General features: G+C 39.9%; 1 protein-coding gene across 6 annotated transcripts in view; it reads right to left on the bottom strand.

Annotated features, from left to right (window-relative positions):
• The window catches only part of TMEM178A (transmembrane protein 178A), a 215,973-nt gene that overhangs the window by 35,470 nt on the left and 164,470 nt on the right, over nucleotides 1-16,033 (bottom strand). The window contains exon 1 of one of the 6 annotated variants that reach the window (XM_072140757.1): nucleotides 13,232-13,254. The exons of the other annotated variants lie outside the window; for them this stretch is intronic. The gene's annotated coding sequence lies outside the window, so the exon portion shown is untranslated. Of the gene's footprint in view, nucleotides 1-13,231; nucleotides 13,255-16,033 lie in introns of those variants that run through there. 6 annotated transcript variants of the gene reach the window in all.

Below are 16,033 nucleotides of genomic sequence, written 5' to 3' on the forward strand. Positions count from 1 at the left end.
AGGGATAGCTGTGACATCTGGACAGTAGGTTCCCGTGCCACCTCATCGCACCAATAGAACTGAAACCAAGCGCACTACTGGACTGGGTGAGATCGCTCCAATTTTCCTTTCTTTATGTGCTTTGGTTGTCTATATTGTTGACAGTAGGTTGTTATATGATTATGACATGTGCTAATGACGTGTACATATCAATACTTGTGTCACACCAGTGATATACACACCCGCCCTGTGTTGTTGATATCAAACTGAATGATATGAACTTAATCTGCTGTGTGGCGTCATTCAGTGTCTATAACATTATGGATTTTAGGACTTAATGTTGCCACATTCTTTTAATCTATATTTTTAAAAGTTACGTCTTAATATTGCCACATTTGCTTCTGTATATAATTTTGTGTGGTCAGTACTGGTCAATTGTGGTATTTGAGGAAGGATTTGTTTGAGCCCGGCATACTCCAATACCAATTGGAATCTAAGACATACTACCGCTAGATCCAGAATATTCTATGATATTGACCTCATTGCTTACATTGACTTCATAAAAGCTGTTTTACATACATTGAGGGGTATAGTTTCTATAATGGGCTTTACTATTATTTAGGCCTCTCAAAGTGACCTGAAATCTGAGCAGGTGACAGGTTCGCTTTAATAATTAATCTGATGTAAGAACAATTTATCTATGCTATATCACATTTCACCGCCCCAGAGCCTTTGTCGCATTAGCATAATTTTAGAAGTAGATTTTAAAAGGCCATGGATAACAAATATAAGGAAAATTACCACAGTCATAGTGCTTGGATCTATAAGTAAGTGGCCCTGGTTTATCATGCTAGATTTTAATGGTAGATTTCCTTTAAGTGATTGTAAAAAAATATTTTATATTTTGTGTCCAAAACTAAATAATATAATATGCTGACATATCTATTTTACAGGAGTTATGCAAATCTCAGGCAAGATGGCCGCCTGCTTTCCACTGATACATCAAGGCATATTAATGATACTGAATGTTCTCTGCTGACATTGTGAAGGAAACACCTGCATTCATCCATAACAACTGCCAATACAGGGCAGGAAGTATTGTACCGCAGATGAACAAAGGCAGCGGAGCTTATTGTACAGTGTATTGATTAAATGGAAGTAATATAATCCTTATTGGGAACAGGTGGTCGTTTTTTTCACAGACGGCAATTTCTGGTTCAAGATTCACTAACTCATCCAAATTTATTGAAATTGCTCAAATAAGATTCAGATTGCAAGCAGTATGATAAAGTTACTGTTAGCTTCTAATTCACAAACTTTGCATAAAGAATGTGGTATTTGTGTAATATATATATTTTTTACTTTAATAAATTAGTTTTTTTTTGTGAGTGTGGTTTATTATTACTTGGAATAGATTAAAAATCAGCTGCTGATAACCAATAAATATAGTTGCTGCTGCTACTAATGGTTCTTATTTGTTTATTATACAATAATGGGGAAGATTTTTTGCCTGTTGGTCTAAGGTGCATTCAAACTAACATATGCTAGGCTGAGCATCCGATGGTGCGCTGTAGAGGAGGAGGGGTGAATGCTGCTTACTCCTCCCCTCTCCATAGGAAACAGCACCGCACGCCTATACACAAAGGGAATGATAGAGTAAGCTCTATCTTTTCCCCTGTGTACGGTACAGTACTGTGCCACATGTGTGTGGCCACATACCGCCAGATCGCAATAGCCGTCTATGGGGACGTATACACACATCCCCACGACAGCCGTGTGAATGGGGCCTACAACTGCCACCTGGTGTGAAGGATGCAAATCTTTTAGCATTTTTTTGCCAAACAATGTCACAACGTTGGTTGTCCTGGTTCTTCCTACCAAGTTTGCCACCTGAGACCAGGCAAGCTTTTGCACACTTTTTTGCGACTTTTTCAAAAGATGGCTAATATAACTAAATTTAGTTTGAACAACTGGATTCATTACATAAATAAAGCAACTGCTCCAAAACCTGAGACATTTTGGCACTAAGGCTGCATTCATGCGACCTTTAGGGACACGTATTTACGACCGCAAATACGCCCCCCATAGAAAGCTATGGTGCCCGGGCTCGGTACAGTGAGCACAACGTGTGCCTGCACAAAAGATAGAACATGCTGTATCTTTGACCACAAGAATTGCCGTGCCTCTCCATTTCCTAAGGAAAGGGGAGGAATACTCCCTATGTGTCCTGCCTCTTTAAAGTGTATTGATCAGTTTAACAAAATATGGAATAAAAGCATCTCCTTGTAGTTTTCATGCTGATGGCATGATGTTGTACTGCATGTGGAGTTTGTCTTTACACCAGACCCTTGTATCCTTTAGTCCTTTTCCCATCTATCTGAAAAGGTCTTCATGTTCAGAGAGAGACAAGATGTTGGATCCAGGGCTAGCCCAGGTAATCACCCACAGGCAGGTACTACTGTAGCTTAGTCTTAGGCTACATTCACACTAACGTGTGCCCGCCATGAGAGGAGGAGGGGATGAGTGCTGCTTGCAGCTCTCTCCAAAGAGATATGGTGCACGGTGATGTAATAACATAGTGGGGCAGATTTACTTACTCGGTCCATTCGCGATCCAGCGGCGCGTTCTCTGCAGTGGATTCAGGTCTTCCGGCGATTCACTAAGGCAGTTCCTCCGACGTCCACCAGGTGTCGCTGCTGCGCTGAATGCACTGAAGTTGACCAAGCCGGGCCGAGTGAAGATAAGCGCGTGTCTGGCGACACTTTTTTATTTTTAAACGCAGCGGTTTTTCCGCAACCATCGGGTTTTCATATGGCCACGCCCCCTGATTTCCGTCGCGTGCATGCTGGTGCCGATGCAACAATTCGATCGCGAGTGCCAAAATCCTGGGGCAATACAGGGAAAATCGGCGCAAAATGGAAACATTCGGGTAACACGTCGGGAAAACGTGAATCGGGCCCTTAATGAATCACTGGGGGTCATTTACTAAGTCAAACCTTAATTGGTCAGTAATTTTTCGTTAAATTCTGCATAAGTCAATAACACAAGTGAACACAAGAATATCTTATAAAAGAAAGAAGCTTTTTTCTCCACTTACTATGTGTTTTATCATTCTTTCTCCATCCTTCCTAATCTGTTTTCACTCTGAAATCTCTGCTAAAATCTGAATTGCTAGCAAGAAAACAGAAGCTCACCTAGTAATATAATGAAGTGTTATTCTTCATGTACACACAGTGGAGTAGTACACAAAATGTAATGATTTGCACAACTGAGTCCTATCCTGCATATTCATTTCTGACTATATGATTACACAGGATGACAGTAGCTAAAGATCCTCAACAGCCAAAGATCAACAATCTGCTAATAGACTTACAAGAAATGTCTTCATCCGTTAATTATTCTGTCTGCACTAAATTTAAGAAAAGTAATTATTTCTCACAAATGCACATGACACCAAAGCAGACAATTTAGATTTCAATGGTTTTCTTAATTTTGGACAACAGCCAAGACTATACTTAGAATATAAAATCTCAACATTAAAGCTCTGCTACAGCAAATTTGTATTACATTACCCATTCTGACAAAAATCTACACATAATCTCAATATTATTGTCAGTCTCCTAGGGTTGGAACATGCTGTGTATTCAATGCAACCCAAGGCTATGCTCATCCAACAGTCAATGCCAAGTGAAATAAAAAAGTAAGGCAATCAATGAAAAGAGGTACCTAAGGGGACTTTACTCAAACTCTAACAGCACCAATAAGCAGCTTCACAAAAAACACATTTTCTTTAAAAAATCTGGAAACATGTAACACAATAATATTCAGAAGCTTGAAAGGAATGTATCAGCAGTTTTGATAAGAAAACGCTTCAGACTGTGTTAGAACCTTTTCTCTGGAGAGCTGTGAAACACTTGTTTAGTGTGTGTTGTTAGTAGCAGCAGGACTGTGAAAAATGTATATTCCAGGATTGTGAACGACAGACTCCATTCTGCTATGCGTTACTGCTGTAGTAGGCTTCTATTTTCATACTACAGTAGCTCCTCAACTAGGTGAAGTTGTGTTGTGTTAAAGAAAAAAACTGTTACCAGTAACATCATACTTAGCTGGTGACAGCTTCCAATAGCCTATGCTATGCTAATTATAAAAATTGCCTTTGTCAGCATTCTGAATCATTTCAGTAGTTTATATAAGTTTAATTCACATTACCTGACTCTCTGCCAACAGTGGGGAGGGGGAGGCTGCTGCCTGTATGTCTGTGTCAGTCCCCTCACCCTTTCCCACTTCCTGTCATGTGTTGAGCAGGCAGGGGAGGGAGAAGAATGGTGTGGAATAGCGGAAGAATGCTTAGTGACAGGTTCACCTAAAGTGAAGAGATGTCACACACACCAGTGCATCGGAGTGTTCCAAGTCCAACTACAATACTTCACAGTCCAACTGCTACCCACAACAAAAGGATGATCACAACACTTTTCAGCCCTGCTATCTAATGCTATCTGTAGTTTTACCTGGTCAATACAGATTCCCCTCAAATGTAGAGAATACCTAATATTTTTGTATTGCTTGCTTTTTTATTGCTATGTTGTCATGACCCTCTGCTGGCATAGGGTCATCCAGCTTTCCTTCAGCTCTGAAAAGCTGGGTTGCTGGTAATAAGGGTCAGGGCTGTTTTAGCTGCAGTGGGTGTTTCCCTAGGGCTGCATAGAATCTTTCCTCATAGGTGTCTCAGGGTCTGGCTGTGTGCCCCATCTAGGGAACTTTGCCTGCCAAGCCTGCCTTGGACTCCTTTGTAACCTGCCAAGCCTGCCAAGCCTGCCTTGGACTCCTCCGTATCCTGCCAAGCCTGCCTTGGACTTCTCCGTATCCTGCCAAGCCTGCCTTGGACTCCTCCGTATCCTGCCAAGCCTGCCTTGGACTCCTCCGTATCCTGCCAAGCCTGCCTTGGACTCCTCCGTATCCTGCCAAGCCTGTCTTGGACTCCTCCGTATCCTGCCAAGCCTGCCTTGGACTCCTCCGTGTCCTGCCAAGCCTGCCTTGGACTCCTCCGTGTCCTGCCAAGCCTGCCTTGGACTCCTCCGTGTCCTGCCAAGCCTGCCTTGGACTCCTCCGTGTCCTGCCAAGCCTGCCTTGGACTCCTCCGTGTCCTGCCAAGCCTGCCTTGGACTCCTCCGTGTCCTGCCAAGCCTGCCTTGGACTCCTCCGTGTCCTGCCAAGCCTGCCTTGGACTCCTCCGTGTCCTGACAAGCCTGCCTTGGACTCCTCCGTGTCCTGACATGCCTGCCTTGGACTCCTCCGTGTCCTGCCAAGCCTGCCTTGGACTCTTTTGTGTCCTGCCAAGACTACCCTGGACTCCTATGTGATCTGCCAAGACTACCCTGGACTCCTATGTGTCCTGCCAAGACTACCCTGGACTCCTTTGTGTCCTGCCAAGCCTGCCTTGGACTCCTTTTTGCAGAAATTTTTAAAATATGAATTACTAATCCAAAATTGTCTTAATAAAAGCAGTATATAGCATTTTAAAACATGTTTTCACCAGGGAGATATAAGTAAGCAACATGTTAAAATTTAACATTAAACAAAAGATAGTTGGTCAGTTTGTAAGGTCAGTGGGTATGCAGTTTATTTGTGGAAGCCTCAACCAGGTTCTGTACAGAAAACCGATTTTTACTTACTATAATATTTATGGTTAAAAAAATAAATGTATCCCACCATGACCACAGTTGATTGGTTTAGTTTATAGCCTGCTCAATGCGGTATAAACTAGAGATAAACTGTTAACCTATAAATGTTAATAACACGTTCATAGTCATTTATTACACAAAAGCCTCCGGCTTCATTCCATTAATATTCACAGCATTCAGCACCCTTTGTGAATACGGCTAGCCTCGCTTGCTACAAATGTGTTATGGACCGTGTAACTATGAAAATTCATTACTTTTATATTGAAATTTTATCACATGCACACATTTCTTTGGGCAATCAACTTGACATCTTTCTTGTTTTAGCTCTCCTCACATTAATTATTAGGCATGAAATGCAAGTAAGCCTTTGTGCTTCAGAGATAAAGGCTCTTTCTAGTATAAATATAAGGCATTCTTGATCTCAAAGATGAAAATTATTATGAGACAATGTAGTTTGCAGTTGCCATCCAGGAAAAAAGTCAGCTCAGTTAACTACGTTATACCTGTATTGCACAAATGTCCTGAAAAGATGGATTAAAGGGGCAGGAGAGCAGAAGAAATGTGTTCAATTGTCTATGTACAGATTACAACTGGTGGAAGAGTACCTAAAACTCATATATAACTTATATATATTAAAATACTAGAAAAGCTGACCAAAGAGCAGATGAAGAATATGCTCATGCATGTACATATGCTAAATGATGCGTTGATCAAACTTTATAGGTCATGCTAGTAAAAAGTTACCAGAGCCCCACCATGCTGTAGCTTCACAGGCTATTACACTGTGCAGGAGCACTTCCCATATCTCACAATGTGCTGAAAGTTCCTTTGCCGCATTGAGATTACAGCAGGCAGAGGGAGGAGTGAAGTGCTGAGGGAGCAGGGGGAGAGTGAGATTGTGTAACACCCTGTGAAAAAAGAACACGGAGGAACTCTGGTAATGCCTCCCAGAGCCTAGTATCCTAGTATCATTTGAAAATTGATTTTAGAAGGAAGGAGACCATGTATAACAATTATAAGATTACCACAGTCATGGGTCTACGTAAGCCCCCCTGGTTTATCATGCCTGAATGTAAACTTCATGTTTGATTTTGATGGTAGATTCCCTTTAATGTCAATGAGGAGAGTTACATTTTGTCTATTTAGCATATTTTTTATCAAAACGTTTGCTGCATACTGCATTCAATTCTGCCATGGATGGTATAGTTACACTTACCAATTAAAGGCAATCATATTCCTGGCCGCTGTAAGAATCTGGGATATAATGATTCTCTCTGGGGTAGTCTAAGACTGTCTAGTCATACTTTGCACCTCCTTAGTTGGCTTAGTTTACACCAGAAAAGGGCACCAAAATATAGGCACATTAGCAAATTTTTGGCACACTGACTTTTCACCACAAGCCATGTCCTCCACCCGGACCTGCTCAGGAGCAAGATTTTTTTTTTTTTTTTTACTTTTTCAGTACCAGACAGATATGTAGACAAATGAAAGAAGTGGCTACGCAGAATAAATGAATGGATTTTTTCAGTATCATCTCTATTTTTTCACTCTGTGTTTCCGGGTCCTCCTATTTCCTCCCACACTCCAAAACATACTGGTAGATTGATTAGATTGTGAGAGCCATTGGGGACAGTGACTGATTTGGCAAGTTCTGTGTAGCGCTGCGTAATCTGTGTGCGCGCTATATAAATTATTATTATTTTGGAAAAAATCTCAAAATGAAGATTATCATGTGATATTGCTGCTACTAAGAAGCTTTTCTCATGTGCCAGCGGCTCAGTGTAAGCCTACTAGTTGCTCAACTGATAATTCATGTGTGACACTCTGGTTGCTAAGGATATAGACCCTTCAGTCTTATCCATGAAGTTGCCAGGCAAAGCATTCAAGCACATAGCCTGTGTCTGATCACAGAGATCTTATGATAATGGCCTATCCCTTTAATCGCATTAAAATGGTATATTTTAAATGATACTCCAAAAGTCCTAAACAATACTGACTACATAAATGAAATTGTTTTACTGACTTACCAGTAAATCTGGAAATAAATTAAACAAATTGTCAATTTTATGTGCTGTTAAAAATATCACATTCATGGTCCCCTTAGAAACTGATTGTTGGAAAAAAATACAAATGCGTGATAACAAGAAACAAAGCACTTTTGATGTGCATAGTATTTCAAGCCAAAGCATTTAATTAGTGTGGAAACATCAATATCACACATTTCAAGTCATGTTATTCTACTAGACACCTTCTGGCACTGGAAGATGTCTTCTAACGTAACATGTGTAAGATGTCTCACTAGAGCTCCAAGGTATATTATTAATTAGTTTGCCATGATAAGTAAATAGAGCAAAGAAAATACTTGTTTCTATTGAGTACAACATACATAAAATTAGTAAAACGTAGATTATGTGGAATTTGGTTTGTAAAATTAAAGTCTGAGTACAATAAACTAATATGGTCACCCATATTATATTTACACTCGTAAAAGTTCCCCCTGTTCCCAGCTACGGGTCATGTGGCCGACAGGCTGATGGTTTCGGTACTTCCTGTGACATCCTGTGTGTTACAGATTTCAGGGGGCAATGCACTCATTACTGAATGCATGGACATATTCTTGCCCCTCCAAGGAGTGGTGCTCATGAAGTGGGCATGTATTCAGTAATGAACTCACTGTTCCCTGACCAGCCACAAATCCGCTCCAGAGCCCTTCCTGATTGTGAGCCTGTATCCTTTGAGCAGGTCAGGTCATCATCACTATTTTTGGCTGTAAATGGTTGCTTGCAGAGCATCCCATATGGCCTGAGTGGTGGTAAAACATCATTTCAGTGTGGCAATGTGCAGTGATGGCAGTTGCAAACATCTTTACTATGGTAGGACAGAGCAGGACAGTCTGTTAGATCATCACTGGGAGCAAAGCATAAGAGGGATGAGCTGTTAATGAGAAAGGATCATGGGAGTTGTAGTATCATGTGGTGGCCATATTGAAGATAACTCTGCCTACTTTAGAAAATCCATACAGTTGTGTGAATCATGAAAGCAAACTAAAGATCCATTTTGTGATTAATGACATTGAGTTTTTTCCAGAAATACCCCTTTAAGAAATAATGGAGTTTTTTATAGCGTTATTTGCTCAGATATATTGTCAGATTTATAACTTTTATTTGGAATGACCACTTCATTAAAGATAAAGATACATTCAAGAATGACCTTTAACAAAAGAAGCAATACTATTGAATAGGCTACATGAATCAGAATTCTATTTTCTAGGATGGGGCTGAACAGGTTTGTTCTGTTCTGTTATTTATACAGCAAACATAAACTGTTCTGGTTGGGTTTAACAGGTAATAAAATGTGATGCTATCTGTTTAACATTTATTTGCTTCACTGAATCCATTTTCGGGACTCATATGCTAGATATTCAGTAAGAAAGCTGTTGTGAGTTATTTGGAAATATAATGTGTATAAATATATACAGCTAAATTAATAATTCCTCCCTGATTGCTCTGATCTGGCCTACTAGTAGATCTGGAAGGGATTTTAGCCAGATCGGACCTGTTTGACCTGTTTTGGTGGAGACTATAGTGAATACTGAGGGCCAAAGTGTTCTGATTTTTTAATACCGCCACATGAGTTCACTGCAAAGGGGCCCACTGAGGCTCTGTTGCCTAGTGGCCTACTGAAACCTGGGGACGACCCTGGAGCCCAACCCTGCCATCACTGCATATTGCTCCACTGAGATGACTTCTCACCTTCACACAAGCCATACTGTATGCACACAATTACATCCAAACTCAGTGATGATCACATGACCTTCCCAGCCAGGTACAGGACACGTGATGTGAACATGTGACCAGCGGCCATCTTCTGTCCTGTGTCTCCTCCACAGGGACAAAATCACAGGATTGGTTAAAGGACCTGAAGCAATTTAATTCTGCTAAAAACAACTACCGGTAATTACATATTAGCTTAGATTTTAATGACCCATTTGAATATGAATTATGCTTATTCCTGGAATAACCCTTTAAGAATTCACACATTTCATGGTGTGTGCCAAAAAACTGGTGAACTTAAGTTTATTTATATGTTGATATATTCCTTATAAATTAAATGTTTAAAATATCAGAGTCATCAAATAGCCTTTTTTATATTTTAAACAAAATTAATGTTAATTTATTAATCCAACACCAACTAAACTCATGGAACCTTAACTCCAACTACAGCATATACCACATAATAATCCATCATTATTTCCTCTCCTCATTAACCAGATAACGATAGACCCTAAACAACAGAGCAAAACTTTCCAGAAGCTGGTATGTCTCAAAAAACGCTGACTATCTTGCCTTAAGTGTCTCCAAACTTTTTCTATAAACAATTTGGCATTATAAACTCTTAATTTGATTTATTGCTTGCTAAAGCATTTTATCTTGGACTGAGTGTGGCTCTTCTACTACAGGTAATCGAATATACAAGGACAGCCATGTCGGGACACGTTCCTGCTGCAAAGGACTCTATCTCCCTCTTCCTTTCTCTCTGACCATCCTTTCATAGTCCTTTACTTGGCCTCATGCCAGCAAATCCAGTAGTTTCCCATTGGTGTTCCAGAACCCCTTAAGGGTACGCTAGGTCAAATAATTATTGTTTTTCATAGACACTCCCTGAATGCACAACCTTTGTTATAGCACAACACTCTTTGTACATTTTTTATTGACAAGCCCTCTTCTTTCACATATAGAAATGATTGGAATACTCTTAGTGGTCCAAAACCCAGAATGGTAATGATCTTCACAACCAAGTTAGATTATTCAATCAGTAAGTCTGCACTGCAAAATAATAATTTTTTCTGTTGATACACAAGGATACACTACTATCACTATCACAATCATTTCCATCATTGAAATATAAGGTATAATCTTTCCAACATCCAAAATTTTATTATTATTAAATCCATCAATTCTACTTTAATTTAAGTCCTCCACTGAAAAATGAACCATCAGATAATCTTCTTTTTAAAAATTCAGCATAGAGAAAATTTCATATTTCCTCATCTTCAGCAGGCCCCACAATATAGACCCTAGCAGGTAAGTCAGCCTTCATACTTCTAAACAGAAGGTGTATATAAAAACTGTGCACATTTGTTAATCTTTAAAAACAGAAACATCTAAGTAGCCATAATCTTCTAGGTAAGAACAAAAGCCTTTCACCGGCTATAATTGCTGGTAAGGTGATGGCAATGGCCTCTTGTTGACCTGGGATTGATCTGACTACTATAGGGCAGCAAATGGTTGAAGCCAACAGGGTCAAACTGGGGTGCCAAGGGCCCACCAGTGAAATTATTTCTGGGGGCCCACCAGCTGTTTCATGGATACATGCGAGCCACCCCCTTGTATATTTTCATTGCGTTTCTGAACGTGCTGGAAATTCAAGGTGTGAATGCCGCCTGTGGCCATATTCACACATTGCATTTTTTGTTGCATATTCAACGCTTTGGAAAGACGATCTGTTCATCTTCCATTTGAATGCATGTCCATTCAGCAGACAAACTTTAAGTTTCTGCAACAAAAAAAACGTAATGTGTGAATGCAGCCTCAGGCTTTCTGCACACTATACTTGTACAGTTCTTGGGATGCAAACAATGGTCCCATGGGACATTGTTTGAGGGTTGCTTGTCATCGGGATGCAAGTGCATAATAATAGCCTGAACCGCAAACATGGTTAGGACCTGCTCTGTCATTTGCAGCTCAGGCAGTCGGCTCACAAACAGGGCTGTAAAATTCACAGCCATGAGCAGGAGCCCATAGAAGTGAATGAGGACGTGTGCAACAATCCTGCAGAAAACAAGCCTCACACCGTGGTCACACATACTGCTAGGCGTCCGTTCATAATGCGATGCTAGCGCAGAGGGGGCAGTCCTTGGCCCGAACGCACATGCGTTTTACAGAGAATGATCAGCTTATCAATTGCATGCATTTCCCTGGAAAAGCACATGCGTTTGGGCCTAGGACCCTCCCCTGTGCGCTAGCGTCGCGTTATGAACGGACGCCTAGCAGTATGTGTGACCACGGCCTCAGGCCCCATACACCTTTTGTTTTTTTGATGAGTTTTAACTGCATTGGAAACCGCAAAAGGGAAGGGCTTTGTCAGAACACATAAGTCTTTCTACTGAAACACTTTTGTTCTGGAATGAGCCCCTCCCTGTTGCATTTTTAATTAAAACAGATCAAGAACTGCAAGGTGTGAATGGGGCCTTAGGCTTGTTATCTGCCTGTGGATAGGGCCTAACTTGTCTTCGTGGGAAAACCCCTTTAAGACATTTTTTTTTGTACCAAAGATTTTCATTTATTATATAAAAACTGAATAAAAGCTTTATGAATTTGGTGTCCTCGTGATCACACTTACCCAAGGAATTAAGGGGAGGTATGATATGGGGCGCACAGTGAAAGCCGTACATACGTAGCCCACAAGATAATGGCAGAAGTACGTTTTTTTGGCAATTTACATCATTGGGATTTTTTTCCCGCTTTCCAGTACACGATATAGAATATTAAATACCATCACTAGGAAGTACAATGTGTTATGCAGAAAACAAGCCTCATACAGCTCTGTACATGGAAATAACACAGTTATGGATTTATAAAGACGGGGAGGTAAAAATGGAAAATCAAAGATGAAAATGGTCTGGCCTTTAACCCTTTAAGGGTTAATATTCTCTGCAGTGTACTAGGAAGCTGGAGAAAAATTCCAAATGTGGTATAAATGACAAAAAAAGTTGCATTATTTTTATTACAGGCTCGGTTTCACACACCTCTTACTTTTTGAAACTTTGATGTACGGAGCTGGAGAAGCTGACATTTTTAGTGATATCAGTTTGTGAAGTGAAGAAGTTTTTTCATCACTTTTTATTCAAATGTTTGTGTATTGAAATGGTGATGAATCTGCAATTTGGACACCATGACGGGTGAGGGGGTAATACTGAGGCTGCGGTCACACGTAACACGGACTATGCTGGTGATACTGAGGCTGCGGTCACACGTAACGCGGGGTATGCTGGTAATACTGAGGCTGCGGTCACACGTAACGCAGGGTATGCTGGGAATACTGAGGCTGCGGTCACACGTAACACGGACTATGCTGGTAATACTGAGGCTGCGGTCACACGTAACGCAGGGTATACTGGTAATACTGAGGCTGCGGTCACATGTAACGCGGGGTATGCTGGTAATACTGAGGCTGCGGTCACATGTAACACTTCCTCTAGCCCCTGCATTTGGACAATACAGGACACCGGGTGCAGGTTATCCATCGCATGTGTTTACATAGAAGCCCACCCCACCCCCGTGCGCTTTGATTCCAATTCTAAACAGAGTCCGCACGTTACGTGTGACATCAATCCTTATTCCACATCAATACTTAATACAGTCAATCAAAGTACTACAACTTTCAGCATCTCATTCAACTGCTGGGAGTTGTAGTTCTTGAGTGCACTGTTAGTCTATATGTATGTATACATTGCAGGGGTGTAATGAGGTGCACTGTGTGTGTAAATGTGATGCCCTTTTATTTTGTACCTTTTTCTTGTGCTGGAAGCCATCAGCAGCTCCTCATCCATCCTGAGCTCCTGCACATGAGTGCAGCCTGTGCTGTGCCAGGGGGAGGGCACTCCAGCATGACCAGGAGGAAGGGGGCCCACTGTGACAACTAGGGGGCCCACGTCCTCTGGTCTGTAATTAGTGACAGCTCACTGTCTGCTCCTCCAGTGTATCAGGGGCCATGTTCTCCTGCAGTGACTCAGGGGCTGAGGTGCTCAGTGCAGGGAGGAGGAAATGTCTTAATGCCCCAGCGCTGCTATGGGAAGAGCAGAGAACCTGTCCCTCCCTCCTGCAGGACGTCATAGTCCCCCCTGCTGCCCCCCTCCTCCAGCCTCAGCTGAATGTTCCTGCTCACAGACACAGATAAGAGATGGTGACTCATGATGGGGATTTGACCAGTATCCCGGCAGGCCAGTCCGAGCCTGGAAGCCAAGGTCATCCAGATGTAGGTATCCCCCATGCCCAGTGTGCTTCCACCTTCTGAACCTAGCTAGGTTATTCCATCAGTAAATCTGATCATTAATTCAGCACCAAAAATACTACTTGCCCAGAATGTAGGTAATGATCGAATAATTAGTATAAAACAAAAGGTTTTATTCAATGTGGGGCCCTAAAATAAAACTATTTTATGAACAGTCACAGTCAGTAAGAGGCTCCTTTAGTCCTGCACAATAATAACACTTTGTAGGTTGCACACAGTAGTAAGTAAGTATCTGTAATATGGGACTGTAGTAGAGTTTTATAGGATATAGACAGATGATACTTAGATTGATGCTGGAAAATAAATATGAAAGACAATACATTTTTAGATAGATGATAGATATGTAGATGCATAGACAGAAAGTAGATTATATATAGATAGCTAGATAGATGATAAAAGATAGATATGATAGATACACTGGAGGAGAGATAGGAGATTGATTTATGGATAGATAATGGATAGGAGATAGAAGATATATAGATATATAGATAAAAGCTAGATAGATAAATGGTTACAAAGATATATACATTGGATAAACAGATTAGCTAAACACATGATATGTAGATTGATGATAGAAGATAAATATGAAATACAATACATTTATAGATGATAGATTTGTAGATGCATAAATAGAAAGTAGATTATATATAGAGATCTAGATAGATGATCGATGATTGATATGAGATATAGATACAGTAGAAGAGAGATAGAAGATTGATTGTTTGATTGATTGATGGATAGATAATGGATAGGAGATAGGTAGATAGTAGATATATAGAGAAAAAGGTAGATATATAAATGGTAAGACAGATATATAGATAGGAGAAAGACAAATTATAGGAGATAGATAACTAGAGGGATCGATGATAGATATATAGATAGGAGATAGATGATTAGCATCTTCACTCGGGCATTCAACCAAGGGGTATTAACCCCTTAACCCCGAAGCCACTTTTTACCGTACTGACACGGCCCATTTTTTCAAATCAGCCCTGTGTCACTATAAGTCGTTATAACTTTGGAACGCTTTAACATATCCAAGTGATTTTGAAATTGTTTTCTCGTGACACATTGTACTTCATGTTAGTTAAAAAAATTTTGGTGGTATGTTTTGCATTTATTTATGAGAAAAATCAGATATTTGGTGAAAATTTGGAAAAATTCTCAATTTTTGAAATTCAAAATGTTCTACTTTTTCCACACATGAGTCATAACACCAAAAAACGTAATAATTAACATTCACCGAATGTCTACTTTATACCTCTGTGATTTTTTATACATACTATCATTTTTGTAAGCTGTTATGGGGCTTTGAACGTTAGGTGCAATTAATCACATTTTCATAAAAAAAAGCAAAATCCTGCTATTGAGGGACCTGCTCTGGTTTGAAGTCACTTTGAGAGACCTAAATAAAAGTAAAACCCCATAAATTATCCCATTATAGAAACTACACCCTTCAACGTACGTAAAACAACTTTTATGAAGTTTGTTAACCCTTTAATTGGTTTACAGGGGTTAAAACAAAATCGGATGCAATTTTGAAATTAATTTTTTTTTTCTACTAAATTAATGTGTTTTTCATAAAATGTACAAATTCTCAGTGGATAAAATACCAAAACGCTCCACAAAATTTGATACCCAATCTCTCCCGAGTATAACAATACCCCATATGTGGTGGTAACCTGCTGTATGGGCACACGCCAGGGCAATGAGGGGGAAGCTGCGCCGTTCAGAGCAGATTAAGCATTGTCACTTTTTATTAGCTATACAATCTTTATTTTTTTGGCAATTTGGACAAATAAGGGCTTATTTTTTGCGACATGAGATGCACTTTACAAATACTTCATTTTAGTGGGTCTGTAGCTTTTTGATGAGATTTTATTAACTCTTTAAAGTATGGAGCAAAAGAAAATTGTCAATTTTGGGTTCTTTTTTTTGTATACTTTGTATACGTACACTAAAAATACTATAATATTTTTATTCTATAGATCACTATGATTACGGTGATACCTCATTTATATCGTTTTTTATATGTTTTACAATTTTTACAGGAAAAAAACGAACATAAAGAAAATCTCATTTGTTTTTGCATCGCCATCTTTTCGGAGATATAACTTTTATAATTTTTGGTTGACAGAGCTGGTTTAAGGCTTATTTTTTACGTGTTGAGTTGTCCTTTTCAGTGGTACCATTTTGGTGCACATAACTTTTTTTTGATCACTTTTTAGAACATTTTTGTAAAGGGATTTTATGAAAATTTACATTTTGCGTTTTGTTTTTACGGTGTTCACCGTAAGGGT

This window comes from Engystomops pustulosus, chromosome 3 (assembly GCF_040894005.1).
Source record: "Engystomops pustulosus chromosome 3, aEngPut4.maternal, whole genome shotgun sequence".
Taxonomy (NCBI): domain Eukaryota; kingdom Metazoa; phylum Chordata; class Amphibia; order Anura; family Leptodactylidae; genus Engystomops; species Engystomops pustulosus.